This window comes from Tupaia chinensis, unplaced genomic scaffold (assembly GCF_000334495.1).
Source record: "Tupaia chinensis unplaced genomic scaffold, TupChi_1.0 Scaffold000187_1, whole genome shotgun sequence".
NCBI classification, from domain to species: Eukaryota; Metazoa; Chordata; class Mammalia; order Scandentia; family Tupaiidae; genus Tupaia; species Tupaia belangeri.
Genome location: NW_006159662.1, coordinates 6189627 through 6197579, shown reverse-complemented (window position 1 = coordinate 6197579; position 7953 = coordinate 6189627). Strand labels below are relative to the sequence as shown.

The window sequence follows — 7953 nt, the reverse complement described above, 5'->3', positions numbered from 1 at the left end:
AGGTCCAGGACTTGAACCGTTGTCGGCCATGAGGGAGACCAGTACCATAACCACCATTCCACCTCCTGGCTCCAGAACTCTGTACTTTTACTCAGTTCTTTGAGTCAGGCTCGAGACTGCTTGGTCAGGGTCTGAGCACCATATAGAGAGGAAAGTGTAATCTGAGAGTGACAAAGTAGTAAAGAAAGTACAGATTCTATTACAACCAAGATAATTGTATAATTAAAAATCTTTAAGCTCTAGCCATCCCTTATGTAAAGTAACATTTTAAGTCACCACATTTTTAGTGTTTAGGTAGAGATTCTGCGGCACGCTTACTGGACATTTCTCCTGGGTGGTGTTTGGGCTTTCAGTGTGCTTGTCCTCTCACACTGTCAGATCATTGGTGTGGCTCCATGTCCCAGGAGTAGTGCTCCTTTCAGCTTACTAGTAATACTTTCTCCTTCTTGGAAGAGCAAATTATGATAGGAATTGAATCCGAAGTTGTTACTTTTCATGATTTCTGTGCCCTACCAGGTATTTGTTTGTTGCCAAGGATGATATGCAATAAGAGAAAGCTAGCTGCTGGTGGTGTAGTGATTACGGTAGCTGGAGCCCACATGACCAACCATGTGGTTCGAGTCTCAGACCCAGCAACTTAAAAAGCATACTGGGTGCATGTGTGTGTGCCCAAAATCCCAAAAAAAGAAAGGGAGGAAAGGGATTGTAGTTTCACCACGCCTCGTGGAGGGTGCTTCTCACTTTCTCTCTCTTTCGCTGTGTCCTGCTCAAGTGAGCACACATACCCTCCAGCAAATTAAATAAATAAGTAAAGTAATGGAACAGAAGTGCTCTAGTGTTCCATTTTTACAGGCAGCTTTCAGAACTAAGTCCCCACTGATTCAAATTTTTTCTCTTCTTTTGGTTCTTTTTATTTGGTTATAATCTTTTTTTTTTTTTTTACCCCCTCTGTGGATTCTACCAGTCACTAACCCACATGCAACTGCATTTGAAAAGGCAGTGAAAATGTTAGACATCTTAAGGAAAGAAAAAATAAATAACAAAATAATTACCCAGGAACTTGTTATGTATTATTTTGAATATTTTCTTAACAGTTTCTATAACTTTACCACAAAGACAAAATATAACCTAAAAATTTTTTAAAAGAATTATTTATTTAATTATTTGTTGATTCATTCATTCATTTATTTTAATTTGACCAGAGAGAGATACAGAGAGAGAAAGAGAAAAAGCGAGAAAGTAAGCCACCAGGTCCAGGACTTGAACCATGGTCCACCATGTGGGAGCGTCCAGCACCTTAACCACTATGCCACTTGCTGGTCCCCCAATATAACCTAAAATTTACAGAATTTAAAAATAAAGGAATGGGGAAACTTTCTGTGTGAGGACAGTATAGTTCTATCCCTGGGTGAGAAAGAAAGCACATACTTTTAAAATGGGAGGGCTGACTCCTGTGGCCTAGAGGTTAAGGTAGCCAGATCTCACATGAAAAACTCTGCAATCTGAATCCCAGCCCTGGCAGCATGAGAAAAGGTGCATATGTGTCATGTATCCCAAGTCCTGGGAGGAGAAGGGATTGTGGCATGAGCATACCCCACTAGGGGGAGTTCCCTCCCCCTCCCCCTCTCCATTGAGCACAAGCACCTGGGCACGTGGGAGAAGACCTGTCTGCTACTGTATGAAGGCCTGGCAGCGGAATGGAGTAGTTTCTGTTGAGAATGTTACACTTCTCTCTACATTGTTTTGGAGAGTGTGTGTGTAATTGTGAATTTATTGGTCATTGATTTTTATTTATTTTTTTTGAGAGGTTTTCGCTATTGGGCGTGTGCGCTCGCCAGACAGACAGGGAGAGACATAGAGACAGAAAGCGAGAAATCACCCCCCAGAGGGGATGGTCACACCGCAATCCCTTCTCCTCCATTCTCGTCTCGGGATCTTGGGCACGCACGCACACGCGCCCGGCGTGAGTTTTAAGCCACCAGGTCCAGGACGCGAACTGCGGTTGACTATGTGGGAGTCCAGCGACATAGCCATTACGCTAACTGCTGGTTCCCTGGTCATTGATTTTTACTAAATTTTCATCTTAGATCTAACTTTCCCAGGCAAAGCCTTAGATAATAAGGGAATTGTCTTTTTGTTGTTTTGTTGCCTTAAAAAGTACCTCCTTTTCACTTAAGAGGAGCTCTCTTTGTTTATTCCACAGATATTTACTGAGTGCCCACTGTGTAATGAGCACATAGTTAAATACTCTGGATTTTGATCCACAGCAACTTGTTCCCCTTTCATAAAAGATTTGAGCATGGAGTCTTCGGTGGGAGCACTTGCAGGACCGCTCACTCAGTCCTGTGAGCTAGTACTCTCAGGCTGTTTGAGGAGGTGCAGATGCTGTCACCAGATTGTTCTCATGTGGGAGAGAGGGCAGAGTGGACTAACAAAATAATCATGCTTGAAAGGGAACTTGGAAACAGTATAGGAACCAAAGACCTGAATGTTGTAGTATAGTTCTGTTTCTCTTTGCTTCTCAGCAGTTCTAGCCAGACTATAAGCTTAGAAATAAGAAATCAAAAAAAGGGGTTACCATACCATAAATGTTGTTAATCAATACATAGAGACAAGAAAAAGCCAAAAGAAAGGACCAATAACTAGTAACATGAAAAAAAAAAAGTACCCAACTTCAGCCCTAAAGAAATGCAAAAATAAAACAAGATAACATTTTTACCTATCAAATTTGTAAGGAATAAGTGATCATTCTCAGCATAGATAATAGTTTAAATATACACACATTGTCTGTAAGTCGATGTGGTCATTTGGACAAATTGGCGATTTATCTCCATGTTAAGGATATATATCTTGGGTATGAAAATTCTATTCCCCCCCAAAAAAACTTCACAGAAGTGTTTATTAAGGTATTGTTTCTAATTGGAATACTCTAGAAGCAGTTTTCTTGTGCTAGTGTTTCCAAGGACATCACTTCCAAATTGCTAAATCCACTGAGTTCTCAGCGCCCACATGATTTCATTTATCACCGTGGCTGCTGCCTCCTCCAAGCACATGCTCCTCACTTGCCTTCCACTCTTTTGAGTTTTTCTCAGTTCTCTGCCTCTAAACATTGGAATGCCCCAGAGCTCAGGCTTCAGGGTCCTCTGTCTTCCTTTTATACTTTAATCTCATCTATTGGTAGTTTCTTTGTTTTTAAAACATGTCACTGTGCTGAGGACTTTTAAATTTGTATCTCTAGCCCACAGCTCTGCTTGATTTCCAGACTGGTACAGTCCGGTTGCCTCCAGTAATCTCTTTTCTAACAATCAAATTGAACATGTCTAAAACTGAACTCTTCATCCTGTCCCCTGACCCAAAATCAGTTCCTCCCATAACCTTCCACATCCTGATAATTGTCAACTCTCTCCTTCTGGTTGTTTCAGACTGAAAACCTTAGAGTCATTCTTGTCTCTTTGTATTACACCTCAAATGCAAATTCACCAATAAATCTTAATGTTGTTATGTCCAAAATACGTTCGGAATTCTGCCACTTCTACTTCCCTTCACTGCCACTGCTTTAGTCTGCTATGGGGCCAACCCTGTAGCGAGTTTTGAAATCATGTATAAATAGCCTTCCAACGTTGCTCTTTTTGAAGATTGTATTGGATGTTCAGGATCCCTTGTATGTTCATGTTCTTTCTCTCTGTCTTTGATAAATGTATACACCTTATAGGAGGAAAAAAAAAAAAAAACCTCCCCAAAAAAGAAAACAAAAAGCACCTTATAAGGTAGTTATTTATTTATTTTTAAAAGAGGAGTCCTAGTGTCAATATAGAGTTTGTTTGCTTGTTTGTTTGTTTGTTTTTCTTTTAAGTTGCCAGAGGGAGCACGCAGTAACCAGAGAGAAAGAGAGAGGGAGAGGGAAAAGCACCCCTAATGGGATGTAGTCATGCCATAATTCCTTCTCCTTCATTTCTTTGTCCTGTCAGGACTTGGGTCACATGTGCATACACACTTGGTGTGTTCTCAGGTGATGGAAGCCAGGACATGAACTGCGGTTGGCCATGTGGCATCCAGGTTCCCTTAACCACCAGGCCCTGGGATCAATCTAGATCTTAATCAGTATAGTTCTGTTTCTCTTTGCTTCTCAGCAGTTCTAGCCAGACTATAAGCTTAGAAATAAGAAATCAAAAAAAGGGGTTACCATACCATAAATGTTGTTAATCAATACATAGAGACAAGAAAAAGCCAAAAGAAAGGACCAATAACTAGTAACATGAAAAAAAAAAAGTACCCAACTTCAGCCCTAAAGAAATGCAAAAATAAAACAAGATAACATTTTTACCTATCAAATTTGTAAGGAATAAGTGATCATTCTCAGCATAGATAATAGTTTAAATATACACACATTGTCTGTAAGTCGATGTGGTCATTTGGACAAATTGGCGATTTATCTCCATGTTAAGGATATATATCTTGGGTATGAAAATTCTATTCCCCCCCAAAAAAACTTCACAGAAGTGTTTATTAAGGTATTGTTTCTAATTGGAATACTCTAGAAGCAGTTTTCTTGTGCTAGTGTTTCCAAGGACATCACTTCCAAATTGCTAAATCCACTGAGTTCTCAGCGCCCACATGATTTCATTTATCACCGTGGCTGCTGCCTCCTCCAAGCACATGCTCCTCACTTGCCTTCCACTCTTTTGAGTTTTTCTCAGTTCTCTGCCTCTAAACATTGGAATGCCCCAGAGCTCAGGCTTCAGGGTCCTCTGTCTTCCTTTTATACTTTAATCTCATCTATTGGTAGTTTCTTTGTTTTTAAAACATGTCACTGTGCTGAGGACTTTTAAATTTGTATCTCTAGCCCACAGCTCTGCTTGATTTCCAGACTGGTACAGTCCGGTTGCCTCCAGTAATCTCTTTTCTAACAATCAAATTGAACATGTCTAAAACTGAACTCTTCATCCTGTCCCCTGACCCAAAATCAGTTCCTCCCATAACCTTCCACATCCTGATAATTGTCAACTCTCTCCTTCTGGTTGTTTCAGACTGAAAACCTTAGAGTCATTCTTGTCTCTTTGTATTACACCTCAAATGCAAATTCACCAATAAATCTTAATGTTGTTATGTCCAAAATACGTTCGGAATTCTGCCACTTCTACTTCCCTTCACTGCCACTGCTTTAGTCTGCTATGGGGCCAACCCTGTAGCGAGTTTTGAAATCATGTATAAATAGCCTTCCAACGTTGCTCTTTTTGAAGATTGTATTGGATGTTCAGGATCCCTTGTATGTTCATGTTCTTTCTCTCTGTCTTTGATAAATGTATACACCTTATAGGAGGAAAAAAAAAAAAAAACCTCCCCAAAAAAGAAAACAAAAAGCACCTTATAAGGTAGTTATTTATTTATTTTTAAAAGAGGAGTCCTAGTGTCAATATAGAGTTTGTTTGCTTGTTTGTTTGTTTGTTTTTCTTTTAAGTTGCCAGAGGGAGCACGCAGTAACCAGAGAGAAAGAGAGAGGGAGAGGGAAAAGCACCCCTAATGGGATGTAGTCATGCCATAATTCCTTCTCCTTCATTTCTTTGTCCTGTCAGGACTTGGGTCACATGTGCATACACACTTGGTGTGTTCTCAGGTGATGGAAGCCAGGACATGAACTGCGGTTGGCCATGTGGCATCCAGGTTCCCTTAACCACCAGGCCCTGGGATCAATCTAGATCTTAATCTTGTCTTTTTTTTTTTTTTGACATGAACAATAAACACCTTTATTACAGAGTGAAGATAGGAAGGTTTATTTGCCTTTCTGGGCTTTGATTTTCCTCAGGTAGAACTCCAGCTCCTTGCCCTCTTAACATGTAGCCATCAGCATGGCCGCACTGGCCTGGTCTAGATGCAATACAGGCAAACAGCTTGCCCTGCTGGAACTGTTCCTCCAGGAGATTGCTGATTTTGGCATTCTTTTTCCTTTCATCGTATTTCTTCTGAATTTTCTTTGAACACTTTTTATTTAAAATCTCTTCCTCCTCAGGAGTCAGCTTGGTCCCCTTCTTGCGGCCCAGGGGCAGTGCATAGTGGGACTCGTACCACTGTCAGTACAGTGTGCTGTCAATGAGCACCATGCAGTTCTTCACCAGGGTCTTGGTGCGCACTAGCTCGTTATTGGATGTGTTGTAGACAACATCGATGATCCTTGTTTTGTGTGTACAACACTCTGAGCCCCAAGAAAAGTTCCCCATGTCCAGCCTCAGGGCACGGTATTTCTTGTTACCTCCCCGCACACGGACTGTGTGTATGCGTTGGGGACCAATCTTAGTGTTGGCAGTGGGGTGTCCCAGCTCATACTTCCGCTTCTTATGGTAGGGCTTTCTCTTGCCCCCGGTCTTGCGGCGCTTGTGCCAGTTGTCCCAAGAGATACCCTTCGCTCGGCATCGGCTGGAAAGAGCCAGATCTTAATCTTTCTAAAGGTTCATCCCTGGCTCTTCAGATTAGGTTATAGACTGTTACATTCTCTTATAGTATTTATCCTTACTACGTTTTTGCATTTCTTCTACAATTGTTTATTCAGAAATTTATTTCAATAAATATTTATTGTGTGCTTGATAAATCTTCTCTTAGACTCTAAACTTCATAAGGCAGAGTAAGAGTCTGTGGTTCTGTTTCCCCTTGGCCATGTGTCCCGCATTCCTGACGCAGTGCACAGACCTAGGGAATACTCGGTAAGAGGTTGTTGAGTGGCTACCTAATGGAGTTAGTAGTCCAGCCACAATGGTAAAGCAGCTCTCTATTATGCTGAGGCCATAATGGTTTGTATTCTGAGTCTCGCTGCGTGTGGTGATCCTGGCTGGTGGAGCTGTGATGTGAGGACCCTGTTGGAGGTCCTCCCTGTCACCCTTTTCTTTTTGTCTCCTTCTCTCATGGAAGAAACTGATAAATAAACTTAAAAAGAAAATAGAATTTATCTACCTTGTGAGGCTGTTGTGAGCCTTAACAGAAGGGATGTATATGAAGTGCTTAGTTTGCTTATGACCTGGTCGGGGGAGTCTGCTGTGGCCGTTGAGAGCATTACTGTGGATGCAGACATCCCTCAGTTCTGCACCTCCCCTCACTAGCTGTGTGACCTCACATAGGTGCTTAATGTCTCTGATTTTCATTTTCAATCTCTGTAAAATGGAAATAGTAATTCCTTTTTAAGGTTGGTTTGTTTGTTTTCCTAGAGTATGTGTGTGTTTGCCAGAGACAGAGAGAGGAGACATCACCCACATGGAGAATGGTCACACTAATTCCTTCTAGAATGGTCATGCTGCAATTCCTTCTCCACTTCTCTCTCCTTTTAGGATTTTGGGCATGTACACATATGTGCCTGGCCTGTTTCTCAAGTTACAGTCTGATTGCTCAGTAGATGGTAGTTATACCATTGTTGATAAGTAAGAACAGTAATCAAAGGAATGTGTAGAAAGTATGGAAAAATTTGAGAGCACGCCGGGCACACGTGCGTGTTTGTGTGTGCCCAAGATCCCAAGGGGAGAATGGAGGAGAAGGGATCATGGTGTGGCCATCTCCCCTTGGGGGGTGATTTTTCACTTTCTGTGTCTCTCTCTGTCTCTCTCTTTCTGGCAAGTGCACACGCCCTATAGCAAAAACCTCCCCCCCCAAAAAAAAAAGTAAGTATGAAAACATTTAAATACTGGTGTCGTGGTTAAGGGCACTGGACTCCTCACACGGCCAACCGTGGTTGGAGTGCTGGACCTGGTGACTTGCTTTCTTACTTTCTCTCTCTCTGCTCAAATTTAAATAAATAAATAAATGCTCAATAAAATAATTCTTTAAACAAATTTCAGATACCTGGAAACACTGCTTTCTCTAATGAGATGGTAGTGCTGTTATTTCCATTACCCTGTGATCCTAAGAAGATCTACTGTTGCCTGTTAATGTGTGTGATGGATCATAGCAGCTGAGTAAGGGGCAATTAAGCCT

At 41.4% G+C, this 7953-nt stretch overlaps 1 pseudogene; it reads right to left on the bottom strand.

Annotated features, from left to right (window-relative positions):
• Nucleotides 1-5735: 5735 nt before the first annotated feature.
• On the bottom strand, nt 5736-7130 carry LOC102496078 (40S ribosomal protein S8 pseudogene; annotated as a pseudogene).
• Nucleotides 7131-7953: the final 823 nt, after the last annotated feature.